Source organism: Vipera ursinii (genome assembly GCF_947247035.1).
Source record: "Vipera ursinii genome assembly, chromosome: 4".
In the NCBI taxonomy this organism is placed as follows: Eukaryota; Metazoa; Chordata; class Lepidosauria; order Squamata; family Viperidae; genus Vipera; species Vipera ursinii.
In genome coordinates this window covers 59,504,049-59,518,312 of record NC_139514.1, presented here as the reverse complement: position 1 = coordinate 59,518,312, position 14,264 = coordinate 59,504,049, and the positions used below count along the sequence as shown (strand labels likewise).

The 14,264-nt window shown below is 39.4% G+C and overlaps 1 protein-coding gene across 1 annotated transcript in view; it reads left to right on the top strand.

Annotated features, from left to right (window-relative positions):
- Positions 1 to 14,264, top strand: part of TSPAN7 (tetraspanin 7) — a 94,308-nt gene that overhangs the window by 55,540 nt on the left and 24,504 nt on the right. The window lies entirely within an intron of this gene.

Genomic DNA, 14,264 nt, shown 5'->3' with positions numbered 1-14,264 from the left:
AAAAAGCAATCAATTGGATTGATTAAAAGAAGGCATTCAACTCCCTACAACATGATTGGGTTATCAAATACCTGGAAATAAGAGGAATATGTAGAAACATCAGAAGCTTTGTGCAAAGATCAGTGACACAATGGAAGACACACTTGCTATTCATGGTGATAGAGTGGGAGAGGTTAACATCAAGAGAGGAGTCTTTCAGGAAGGCTTATTATCACCACTAGCATTTGTCATTGCACTGATTCCTGTGTCAATAATACTGAACAAGTCATGGCTATCAAACATCAAAAACATCTCTCCCAAACACCTGGAATACTGCTTCCAGTTCTAGCCATCACAATACAAAAAAAAAGATGCTGAAACCCTAGAAATTGTACAGAGAAGAGCAACAAAGATGATAAGGTGTGTGGAGACTAAATTGTATGATAAACAGTTGTGGGAGCTTGGTATGTCTAGCCCAATGGTAGACAACCTTGGCTCTTTGATGACTCGTGCACTTGAACTCCCAGAATTCCTGAGCCAGCACAGCTGGCTCAGGAATTCTGGGAGTTGAAGTCCACGAGTCATCAAAGAGCCAAGGTTGCCTACCCCTGGTCTAGCCTATCAATAACAAGGATTAGAGATGACCCAAAGGTGCTGTTCAAAAAGCAACTGGACTTTCTTGGTTTTTTTCTTGAAAATGTTTCATTTCTCATCCAAGAGAAGTTCTAAAGGTTGTTTTTTTTCAAGGAAAAAAACCAAGAAAGTTCTGTTGTCTTTTGAACAGCGCCTTTGGGACATCCATGACCTTGATGACTGAGAATCTCCATAGACGATTAGGAGTGACATGGAAGCTATTTTCTAGCACTTGAGAGGCTGACACAGAGAAGAGGGGATCAAGTGATTTTCCAAAGCACCAGAGGACAGGACAAAAAGTAATTCATGGAAGCTTATTAAAGACAGATCCACCCTAGAACTAAGGAGAAATTTGCTGAAAGTAAGAACAATCAGTGAAAAAGCTTACTTCTCGGTGCTGTGGATGCTCCATTCCTGGAGTTTAAAAAAAATAGACTGGACAACCATTCAACTAGGATGATATAAGATCTCCTGTCTTGAGAAGGGGATTGGGTTAGAAGACCTCCAGGATCTCTTCTATATGATTCTATGTTCTAAATATATAATGTTCTGATTTCTGCACTATATTAGTAAGATACTTAGAGATGTATGCAGCGGTTTCTTTTCCTATATTCTTTTGAGCAAGGAGAGATTGTTCGGTCAGATGATAAGGCATGATCCTGCTTTCTTCTCTCTGAATTTAATGAAGCTGTTGAGAAAAATATAAGGAAACTCACAGTGTTCAGATTTTAAGGTGATAGGAAAGGCACCTCACCTTTATTCTGAGGGTGTCCTAAAAATAAGAATTCTGCTGAAAATAAAAAAATAGCATTTGTAGGAGAAATGCAGAACAAGCATAACAGGCATAGCACAATTCCCAGACTATTTTCTCAGATCACATTTTCAACTTCATGCAGATATTGAAAGAAGTTTATTTTACTGACCCAGGGTGAAGTTCATTGTAATAAATGGCCAGCATTGTGATGAGTTTTAACTGCACATCTTTCCATTGTAGCTATAGTCACCTTAGCTACAAAGGAATCACTATAATCATTTTTTACACCGAGACAGAAATTTCAGACTTGAGCTGTACATTATTATTATTATTATTATTATTGCAAATGCAGTTTAGGGGTTTAAATTAAAACAAGACAGTACTTCACATTCCTATTGCTTTGTTGTAAAATTGAATAGATTTCAGATTTCAGAATATCCAATTAAAACTTTTCTGCTTAATAAAAATTGCTGCTCTTGATTCAATTGGAAGATAGATTTCATTCTATTAGTGTCATGCCCTACTACAAGATTGTGAAGACAAACTTCAGCAATTGTTTTTAATGGTATCAGGGTAAATTCGGAGTCCTGGAAACTGCAAGAGAAATTGGGATTGCTTTGAAAAATTTGAAACGCTTCTTCCCAGGTTTCTTGCCATCCGGGCTGATTTGCCATTTCTAAGAAAAGCTGCCAACGGACACCGTCTGTCTCTTGATTATTCATGCCAATTCTTCCTTCCATGACCTCCAGGTTCCTGCTGGAAGCTAGAAACAGGTTCAGAAAATTCTTGCTATTCCATTATATACAGTGATAAAAAGTACAAGATGATGTTGGAGACTATGGCCTTTTGTTTACAGCCAGATCACTGTGTTTTCTTCCCATATTTGAGATGGGGGAAAGTTTATTCATATGATAAGGGATGCCCCACACCTCAGTAATGGGGGTGTTACCGTTGCTGTTCTAACAGAATGTCAGAGGATATTTTTCTGTGCAATACAAGAGAGATTCCAGCTTTCTTTGTCCTTCTACCCAGTGTCACCTTCTGGCAGCAAAACTGACATCAACTGTTGTCTTGAAACAGGACAACTACTTGAGTTCAAGCTATCATTTTAATTCTAGAGATACTTTGCCTTTACCTATTCCTTCTGTGTTGATTTTTGGGAGAAGTTGGACTGCTGGGGAAAGGATTGTTTCTCTTAGAGTGGTTGGTGATCCAGAATGTTTTAAAAGTTCTACTCAACCTCTTTAGGAAGGTGGGTTTTGCATATGTTTCTACATATTCCTCTTATTTCTAGGTATTTGATTGTTCAGTCACATGGTAGGGAGTTGAACGTCTTCTTGGAATCAGTCCAATCTACATTCAGATTGTCCTGACTATAAACAGCATTATAGAGAGGTTCCAGAGATCTCACATAGTTGGTCTAGAAATCATGGATAAATTTCATGATAGATGCCCTAAAATGTATTCACCATTTTGAACAGTTCAGTCAAAGATAATAATTTCTTAAATGTGTCATATTTTACAGTGTTCATTTGAGCAAGATACTCTACTCCATTAAGCACTTAAATATTAAAAGGTAAAGGTAAAGGTTCCCCTGCACATGCGTGCTAGTCATTTCCAACTCTAGGGGCTGGTGCTCATCTCCGTTTCAAAGCCGAAGAGCCAGCGCTTGTCCGAGGACGTCTCCGTGGTCATGTGGCCGGCATGACTAGACGCCAAAGGCGCACGGAACGCTGTTACCTTCCCACCGTAGTGGTCCCTATTTTTCTACTTGCATTTTTTATGTGCTTTCGAACTGCTAGGTTGGCAGAAGCTGGGACGAGTAACAGGCGCTCACTCTGTTACTTGCATCTTAAATAAATGAATATAAAATGAATAATTTATTAAAGACAAAGTTTCAAAAATTGATGCTTTCACAGTATTGTTTAGTGTCACTTTCTGGTATTTATTCGTACTTACTAGTATATGTTAGTACTTACATTAATATGTATGGAACCAAATAAAAATTGCAGTATTAGCTCAAACCTATGTTTGATTTGAATAGTAATGGGATTTGGGATGAGAAATTTAAAAGAATGGAAATAACGTTGGTCTTTTTGTGTGATGAAATATCCTTAGCTTCAATTATACCTTAATAAAAAAAGATACTTTCTAACATTATTTTGCAGATATTCATTTCTGTCCTCAGTTTCTTTGATTCAGCCTATTTTATGAGAGTTACTCTTTACATTTCATGCTGTATCTACCACAATGCTGTTAGCAGATCACTGATTTATAGTTAATGTTAATAACAAATTCTATTTATTCATTTATTTATTTGTGTTTTGTTTGTTTAAATAATTTGTTTGCCTCCAATCTTGCTGCAAGGTGACTCAGGGTAGCTTACAATAAAAACTCTACACACACACACACACACACACACACACACACACACACACACACAAACAAAATCACAATAAAAATACAGGTTATAATTCAAAGATGGAAAGGAAGGGAGCAGAATGTAGGAAGGTGAGTGCTGCTATTAGTCGATCGACTATTTCCAGTATAGTACTCCCTCGGTGGGGCAGAATTAGGTCTTCAGGGTCTTGCAGAAGGTCAGGAGAAATTATGAATTTGAGATTCTGACATGGGAATTTAGCATGATCATTGCCTGTTCATATACAGACTACAAAGAGCCTTCGATATGTATGTACGGTTCCCTTTCCCCAATACATATACTACTATCCTTAGAAAAATTGCACAATATACTGTAGATTATCTGAGAGACAATGTTGGGTCACAAGATAACATGCTTTTTGTTTACTTAATTTAATATAGAAAGCAGATGAGAAATATCCATTGTAGTATTCTTTTTATGCTTAGCTACTGATCTCCTCTTAATATTATACACCCTAAGGATGTGTCTGGTTCCTGCCACTGTATTGTCAGGTCGAAACATGTTTGAAAATGATCATCATGCACAAAACAATATGACTCTTAAGACAGTGTTTTTATGGGAATTTTGGGATTTGAAGTCCACATGGCTTAAAGTGGCCAAGGCTGAGAAACACTGCTCTAAGGGCTCATCCTCGTTTCTGGCTAATTGTTGTTGGTTACCACAGTAATAAAGCTTTCTCTGATATTCCTTTAGAAGTTGCTTATTGAGACTCCCAAGGGCACTCTAGAATCTTGGGAAGTCACCTGTTAGATCAGGGGTGTCAAACTCAATTTCATTGAGGGCCGCATCAGCATTGCGGTTGCCCTCGGGGCCGGGTGGGTATGGCCAGGGTGGGCATGGCCTACTGGGTGGGCATGGCTAGAGTGTGTATGGCCTACTGGGTGGGCATGGCTAGCTCTACATGGTTCACATCAAGGGTGCCTATGGGGGCCTGGGCAGGAGTGGGACAGATCTGAGGGTCTCTGGCAGAAGAAGATGGGACCGGGGAAAGTGCCAAGGCAGTGGGGGCCGTTCCCTCACTGTTTCCAGGATGGCTTTGCGGGCCACATGAAACTACTTCGCGGACCGGCTCCGGCTCCCGGGCCTTGTGTTTGACATGTCTGTGTTAGATTAATACATGGAGGGAGTATGCCATGGTCACTAGCTGACATAAGGAGTTTTATATAGGTTTTATAGTAAATAAAGAATAAGACAAATTAGATAAGTAAAAGGAATTGGGTACAAATTTACGATTCTCCAAACCATCAGTACGTAAGTGTCAGTAACTGAAAAACGATGCAGCTGCTTTAAGAATCACCTCACAAGCCAACTGATGTCTGTTTTAATTAATAGCAAAGAGATGCTCTGCTCATGTGAGGTTCAGAACACTTTTCCGAATCATTGTCAAAGCATGTGCAGCCCTAGTACCATGGGTGACAACACCCTGATTTCATGTGGCCTTCAAAAATGATCACTTCAGCCAAACAAATTGCTTCATTTGGGGCAGCTTGCTGAGAACAGAACAAGGAGATGACAGTGAGAGGCAAAAAAAAAAACTTTTATCTGTTCACTTTGGACTTTGATTCTCCTTATAGCTAGAAAGTGGTCTCCAGCCCATCTGCAGAAATCAGCTCTTTACAGAAAAAGAATCCAACATTGCTTTCAAATCTCAGGCTGGGGTTAACTAAAGATTGGACTTTGTATAAATGAGATATTGTCCTTCCGAGGTGCAAATGGGAAAGAGGAGGAGAGGCAAAGTTATTGGAATTGATTCTGAGTACTTGTCACTGCAGAGTGACTTGGCAGGACAATTAAAAGTTCTCAAATTCTGCTGAACTGAGAAGGGGCATGTCTTATATTGGCTAAACTATGCTAACAAGGTCAAAGACTAATGAAATAGACCTATTCTGTTTTTTTCCCCTTCATTCCCTCTGATAGTGTTGATGGGAAATTGTTGCTGATTCTCACAAGATCAAGAGATGGTAGATAGCAGCATGGAAACATTACCTTGATTTAATTAACATGAGCTGGAGAATTGTATCCCTTTCAGATCTCAATAATGCATCAAATGTAAACAGTGCGTTACTTAACAGTCACATGTTGGTATGTTAGAGATATTGTATATGGGAAAGAATATTTCTATTTTTAAATGTTTCATTTCTGTTTGTACAAAATATTTTGTTTTAAAGCAAAAATATTTTAGGTTTGGGAAGTTGAGCAAAATTTGCCAGACATACTGTCAATGTTACGGTCTGTGCTAATTATCAGTTTCCTTTTTTTATCTGCATATCTTTTAACAAGGTGTCCCAGATGGCCTTAAGAGAACCATTATGTAGGAAGAAGAACTGGAAATATAAGTTGTGCAGCAGCAATTTAGATTCCAAAGATAAAGGTGATTGAAAGTGGTCATGGGCACATAGGTAGCCCAGGTCAAGAACACCTTAAATACATTTTCCCCTTGATTCATGGGTGTTCAAGCCAACCCAGGTGATGCCAACCACCTGGAATTCTTTGCTGCTTTAGAAGGAGCATTTAAAGCTACTGGATTTCCCACACAGGTCCAAGTAAACATCAGAGAAACCATCATTCCACAGGCCAGAAGAAGACAAGAGCAGAATCCATCATAACAGAAGACAAAGCAGCCCTCAGAAACCTAAAAAAGGACCAGACATCATCATCCTACCAGCAGACAAAGGCCAAATCACTGTTACTATACGGACAGATCATAATGTTTACAAAAAGCAAAATAATTACTAGAAGACAAAGAAACTTACATCCCAGCGATCACTTAACACAATACAAAAACTGACAACTGGATCAAGAAGACTCTCAGTGACCTCACTAAGAAAGGCCAAATTACCAAAGAGGAACAGTGGAGGATCAGAAGCACATTTACATGGCATGGTGTCTCAGCAGAAATATAGTTGATAAATGTGAAACCAGTGTATTATTCTGATCAATAAATATTCGTCAACTCTAGCTGCATGATCACTACTAATAGAAATGTGTGTGCAACAATATGTTTTGTCCTAAAACATTGTCTTTCAGTTTTGTAGTACATATCTTGTTCACAGAAAAATATATATAGAGGACTAGATAATCCAGACATGTCAAACACAAGGCCCGGGGGCTGGATCCGGCCCACGAAGTGGTTTCATGTGGCCCCCAAAGCCATCCTGGAAACAGTGAGGGAACGGCCCCCGCTGCCTTGGCCCTGGCCCAGAGACCCTCCTTCTGCCAGAGACCCCAAGATCTGTCCCACTCCTGCCCAGGCTCCCATAGGCACCCTTGATGCCAATGATGTAGAGCTGGCCATGCCCACCCAGTAGGCCATGTGCACTCCAGCCACGCCCACCCGGTAGGCCGCGCCCACCCTGACCATACCCACCCGGCCCACCGAGGGCAACCACAAAGCTGATGTGGCCCTCAATGAAATTGTGTTTGACACCCCTGAGATAATCCTTGACCCCTTGTGTCATCCTTTCAGAGATATTTCCTTACCAGATTCCTCAATGCCTTCAACAGTGACAGAATGTCTAATGTACTGTCTTCACAGGAAAAGTTGGAATAAATTCAGAGATGCCTCTGTCTTGAAAACAGCCCATACTGATCTGTATACTATAATCAAACAACAGCATGGAAATATTTTATCACATTTTGTATTATATCATAAACAGTTTTATCGTATTTTTTATCATAAAATGTTTTATAAAATTTGGCAGATTTCAGTTCCATGGCAGTAATTGGTTCTGGATTTTGGATGCATACTGTAAGTTAACCCATTTGAGGTACCTTGATTAAAAATTGTTGCCCTATGATGCATTGTATCAGTCAGTTACAGGTTACAGGAACAAGAGTTTTAGTAGTAATAGATGATAAATTAATGTCCTGAATGTGTACTGAAACATAATTAGATCATATTTCTTTGGGTGCTTTCCATTAAATAATTGGCCACAACAATTACATTTTTTGTCCTGGGGCTTAAATGTTAATTACTAAGGAAAAAATTGCAGAAATTTCAGGAGAAAATCGTGCATCTTTTACTTTATCTTCATATTATGCATCTTCAACTATCTTCACAATATTCTTCATTCTACTGAATAACTAGCCAGAACTAGTTCAGAATCTTCTAGAGCCATATTTCTCAACCTCAACATTTGAAGCTGTGTGACTTCAACTCCTAGAATTCCTCAGAGATTATGAAGTTGAGAAAAACAATTATATTCTTCAACAATTATTTTCAACAATTAAGCAGTTTTTTCCCCCAACTTCATAATGTCTGGGGAACTCTAGGAGTTGAAATGGATTTTTTGAGGAATATAATTAATGGTTCATGTGTTCAACAATTATATTCCTCAAATAATCCATCACCACTAAAAATGAAATAATATTTAAATAAGTAAACATTTCCAGCATTAGTTCTAGAACAGGGGTGTCAAACTGCCAGCCAGCGGGCATCATGTGGAGGCTGCACCCATCCCAGCTCCAGCAATGCAAAAAAAGTCACAATACTTCGCAACATATCACATGACGTGGCGAGTTTGACACCCATGCTCTAGAACATATATAATTCATGGACCCTCCATTTTCTATTTTGGCAATCATCAAAGACTTTAATATTATTCAAAATGGAAAACCCCCTGGCTCTGATGGAATGTTGGTATTTATAAATAATTTAAATAAACATTATTTCCTGATTTTCTATTTTAATGCAATACTTTGCACCAAGGGAACCTTTATTAAAATCCCAGAAATAGTCTAAGTTAATTTAGATCCTTAAATCAGGAAAAAAATTCCCAAGATTTAGCATTTTACAGGCTCATCTCACAGATTATAACCCCTACATTAAATTGTTAGCTTATTATACTTGATAATTGGTAAAATTATTCACAGGAACATGCTGGTTTTATTCCAAATAATAATATATGCCAGGTTCTAAAAACCAAGAAAGACATATTGAGATTCTTCTAAATAGTTTTCTTCATTATTCCTCATCTATAGACGAAAATCTTACCAAGCAGACTATTTGCACGATAAAACATATACGCTGGAAACCACCTGCACCCTTTTCCCCATACAAACTATCTAAATTGCAGTATCGCTTGTTCTTCTGGAATGCACACCTTCCAGGAATCCAGATAATATTCCATCTCAATATATCTACCTCATTGGGAAAATATTAAATATTATTGTTGTTCAATTGCTAAGTTGTATCTGACTCTTTGCGACTCCATGGACCATAGCATGCCAGCCCTTCTGTCCTTCCTGTCTCCCCACTGTGTCACTTTCTAACCATCTCATCTTCTGCTGCCCCCTTCGCCTTTTGCTTTCAATCTTCAGTTTTTTTTTCCATTGAGTCCTTTCTTCTCATTTGGTGGTATTTGAGCTTCAGCTTCAGTATCTATCCTTCCAAAGGACAGTCAGGGTTAATTTCCTTTAGGATTAACTGATTTGATCTCCTTGAAGTCTAAGGGATTCTCAAGAGTCTTCTTCAACCCCACAGTTCAAAAACATTGATTCTTCAGTACTCAACCTTCCTTATGGTTGAAATCTCACAGCCATGCATTGCCATAGCTTTTATACAGACCTTTTGTCGGCAAGATTAAATATTTTACAAATTAATAAAGTTAATAAATCCTCATTGCCTGTATGTTCCTGAGATATATTTAAAGCCTTTGACTCCTGCAAAATTAAAGTTTTAAAAGAAATATTAATTAAATCTAAATTTAACACTGGTAAGATTTTTTTTTAAATCCCATTTATATCCCGCCCTTCTCCGAAGACTCAGGGTGGCTTACAATTTAAAGCACAAATCAATGTGCTTAGCAATAGCCTTCATTCTATGTATATGCCTGCTTATTATTAGGGCTTTCGCGCACCCCCCCCAAGCGGCATTATTACAAAGTCAGCTTATTGCCCCCAACAATCTGGGTCCTCATTTTACCTACCTCAGAAGGATGGAAGGCTGAGTCAACCTTGAGCCTGGTGGGATGGGAACCTGCACTAATTGCAGGCAGCTGGCGTTACTTAAGGAGGCATTAGCCCACTGCTCCACCAAGGCTCTGATTTACTTTATCTGCAAACCAACTAAAGCTCAGATAAAACTTAACATTTATAGTTTGGATCCCATTATGATTTTAAGAAGTACTAAGAATGTTGTCCTTTATCACCTTTACTCTTCAGCCTAACTATAGACAAACTGGCAATAGCATCTAGATCTAATAATCAGATTAATGGGATAAATTTGAGATATAATGTGTATATTTTAAATCTGTTTCTTGTATATAGGTAGATATAATAAACTTGAAGTACTTTGAACTAAATTCCTGTACCTGGTTACTTGTGCCTGACATTAAGTTCAGGAATTAAGGAGAATAGATGAATTATCTAGTAATATGTGCTCTACACAAATGATAAGACTTCCGTGAAGAATTCACTAAGTTGTAGAAGATTGTCTACAGGATGTGGTAAGCATAGAACCTCTGTATGTTATTCACAGAGGATGATTCAGAGCTTCAGTTATAATTTAAAACTACTTTTTCTGGAAGCTCCCAGAATGTAAAATTGAGACATAAGACACTTAAGGCAGCTTACTGGCTATGGAGTTTGTGGAACAGTAAAAAACTAAATTAAAAGAATGTAGATATTATTAGGATATTCCTTGAAATTATGTGGAGTTGGACAAGTGACCCAGCCCCAGGGGTATTACCATGGGAATCAAGTGGAGCAAATGACAGCATATACGTTACAGCATCATCACATAATGACTCAACTTCATATGTCAGGAATCATGATACCAATACTGTATTGTCTCATTTGTACAATAGTATCATAATGCCCTTGAAGAGTATTTGGAAGCTACAACTGGTGCAAAATGTGGCGGCATGGGCAGTTCTTGGGGCCCCCAGACTGGCCCATGTTGCACTACTGCTCCACAAGCTACATTGGCTACCAATTTGCTTCCAGGTACAATTCAAGATGTTGGTTATTACCTTTAAAGCCTAGAAGTGGTTAGTAGAGAAAAGTAAAGAGAGGAAAAAGAGAGTAGTAGAGAGAAAAGACACTAGCTTCTTCTGTGGTCTTTGTGTGCCTGTTTTTTCATGTGCAATTTTGAAAAAAAATGTGAATTACATCATCCAGATAATGTCATCCTAATATTTTTAATGCTGGTCTTGTTGATGAGAGGGGGGAATTAAAACACTGTTTTTGTTGTTGTTAGTTGCAAAGTTGTTTCTGTGTCTGACCCATCGCAACCCTATGGACAATGTTCCTCCAGGCCTTCCTGTCCTCTACCATCTTCTGAAGTCCATTTAAGCTCACACCTACTGTTTCAGGGACTCCATCCAGCCACCTCATTCTCTGTCGTCCCCTTCTCTTGCCCTCAATCTTTCCCAGCATTAGGCTTTTCTCCAGTGAGTCCTTCCTTCTCATTAGGTGGCCAGAGTATTTGAGTTTCAACTTCAGGATCTGGCCTTCTAAAGAGCAGTCAAGGTTGATCTTCTCTAGGACTGACCGGTTTGATTGTCTTGTAGTCCAAGGGATGCGCAGGAGTCTTCTCCAGCACCATAGTTCAAAGGCCTCAATTCTTTGGTGCTCAGCCTTTCTTATGGTCCAACTTTCACTGCCATACATTGCAACTGGGAAGACCATAGCCTTGACTATATGCACTTTTGTTGGCAGGGTGATGTCTCTGCCTTTTAGTGTGCTGTCTAGATTTGCCATGGCTTTCCTCCCCAGGAGCAAGCGTCTTTTAATATCTTGGCTGCAGTCCCCATCTGTGGTGATCTTGGAGCCCAGGAAAATAAAATCTGTCACTACCTCCATTTCTTCCCCATCTATTTGCCAGGAATTGAGAGGGCCGGATGCCATGATCTTGGTTTTCTTAGTGTTAAGTTTTAAGCCAACTTTTACACCCTCCTTCACCCGCAACAAGAGGCTCTTTAGTTCCTCTTCACTTTCTGCCATTAGAGTGGTATCATCTGCATATCTTAGGTTGTTGATATTTCTTCCGGCAATCTTAATTCCATCTTTTGATTCATCTAGCCCTGCCTTTCTCATGATGTGCTCTGCATATAAGTTAAATAGGCAGGGCGACAGTATACAGCCTTGCCAGACTCCTTTTCCAATTTTGAACCAATCAGTGGTTCCGTGTCCAGTTCTCACTTTTGCTTCTTGGCCCACATATAGGTTTCTCAAGAGACAAATAAGATGGTCTGGTACTTCCATCTCTTTAAGAACTTGCCACAGTTTGTTCTGATCCGCACAATCAAATGCTTTAGCATAGTCAATGAAGCAGAAGTAGATGTTTTTCTGAAACTCCCTAGCTTTCTCCATGATCCAGCATATGTTGGCAATTTGATCTCTAGTTCCTCTGCCTCTTTGAAATCCTGGCTGTACTTCTGGTAGTTCTCGATCCACATACTGCTGGAGTCTAGCTTGTAGGATTTTAAGCATAACTTTACTTACATGAGAAATGAGTGCAATGGTGCGATAGTTTGAACATTCTTTGGCACTGCCTTTCTTTGGAATTGGAATGTAAACTGATCTTTTCCAATCCTGTGGCCACTGTTGAGTTTTCCCAATTTGCTGGCAAATTGAGTGTATCACTTTTACTGCATCGTCTTTTAAGATTTTGATTAGCTCAGCTGGAATACTGTCACCTCCACTAGTTTTGTTGTTGCTCAGCTTTCCTAAGGCCCATTCCACTTCACATTCTAGGATGTCTGGCTCGAAGTCAGTGACCACCTCATTGTGGTTATCAGGGACGTTCGTTCTTGCATAGTTCTTCAGCTATTTGCAAAGCTTCCTCAGACAGCCATTTGCTTTCTTGCATTTCTTTTTCTTTGGGATGACTTTAGTTGCTACCTCTTGTACAATGTTGCAAACCTCCGTCCATAGCTCTTCAGGCACTCTGTCTATCAGATCTAATTCCTTAAATCTATTTGTCATCTCTACTGTGCATTTATCAGGGATATGATTTAGTTCATATCTGAGTGGCCTAGTGCTTTTCCCTACTTTCTTCAGTTCAAACCTAAATTTTGCAACAAGAAGCTTATGGTCTGAGCCACAGTCAGCTCCTGGTCTTGTTTTTATTGACTGTATAGAGCTTCTACATCTTTGGAAGCAGAGCATATAGTCAATCTAATTTCTGTGTTTACCATCTGGTGATGTCCATGTGTAGAGCCGTCTCTTGGGTTGTTGGAAAAGAGTGTTTGCTATGACCATCGTATTCTCTTGACAAAATTCTATCAGCCTGTGCCCTGCTTCATTTTGTACTCCAAGGCCAAACTTGCCTGTTATTCCGGTTAACTTTTGGCTTCCTACTTTAGCATTCCAATCCCCCATGATTTTTTGGTGTTAGTTCTATAAGGTACTGTAGGGCTTCATAGAACCGGTCAATTTCATCCTCTTCAGCACCGGTGGTTGGGGCATAGACTTGGACTACTGTGATATTGAATGGTTTGCCTTGGATTCGAACTGAGATCATTCTGTCATTTGGGGGATTGTATCCCAGTATTACTTTTCCTACTCTTTTATTGACTATGAAGGTTACTCCATTTCTTCTGAGGGATTCTTGCCCGCAGTAGTATACCTGATGGTCATCTGAATTAAATTCACCCATTCCTGTCCATTTTAGTTGGCTGATTCCTAAGATGTCGATGTTCAGTCTTGTCATCTCTTGTTTGACCGTGTCCAGCTTGCCTTGATTCATGGATCTTACATTCCAGGTACCTATGGAGAAAAAATCTTTACAGGATCGAACTTTCCTTTCACCACCAGATACATCCACAGCTGAGTGTCCTTTCGGCTTTGGCCCAGTCGCTTCATTCTTTCTGGCGCTACTAGTACTAGCCCTCTGCTCTTCCCCAGTAGCATATTGGACGCCTTCCGACCTGAGGGGCTCATCTTCCAGCATCATATCGTTTTTCCTTTTGGTACTGCCCATAGGGTTTTCATGGCAAAGATACTGGAGTGGGTTGCCATTTCCTTCTCCAGTGGATCACGTTTTGTCAGAACTCTCTGCTATGATCTGTCCGTCTTGGGTGGTCCTGCACGGCATAGCTCATAGCTTCAATGAATTATGCAAGCCTCTTCGCCATGACAAGGCAGTAATCCATGAAGGGGAAAACATTGTTAGGAATCTGTAAATGTAATTCAGGAATATTGGGTATCTTTTTGGATAAGATCATCTATCTATGTGCATGTGAAGTTGCCAGAGCAGCACCAGGGTGATAGATTAAATACTTGAGACAGAATTAAGTAAGTCAGAGAAATTTTACTGTAGCTACTGCCTCATTTAGCTTCTGTTCACAGTTACAACAGTTATGGAAAAGTAACTTTGCAAGTCCTTGCATTTACCATTTTCACAGGCTTATAAAGCAAAAGAAAACTGAAGTCATACGTAAGCACAGCCATTTTTTCATGTAGTGATTACTTAAATGACTGAGTTGTCGGTCCCAACTATAATTGCTAAATGAA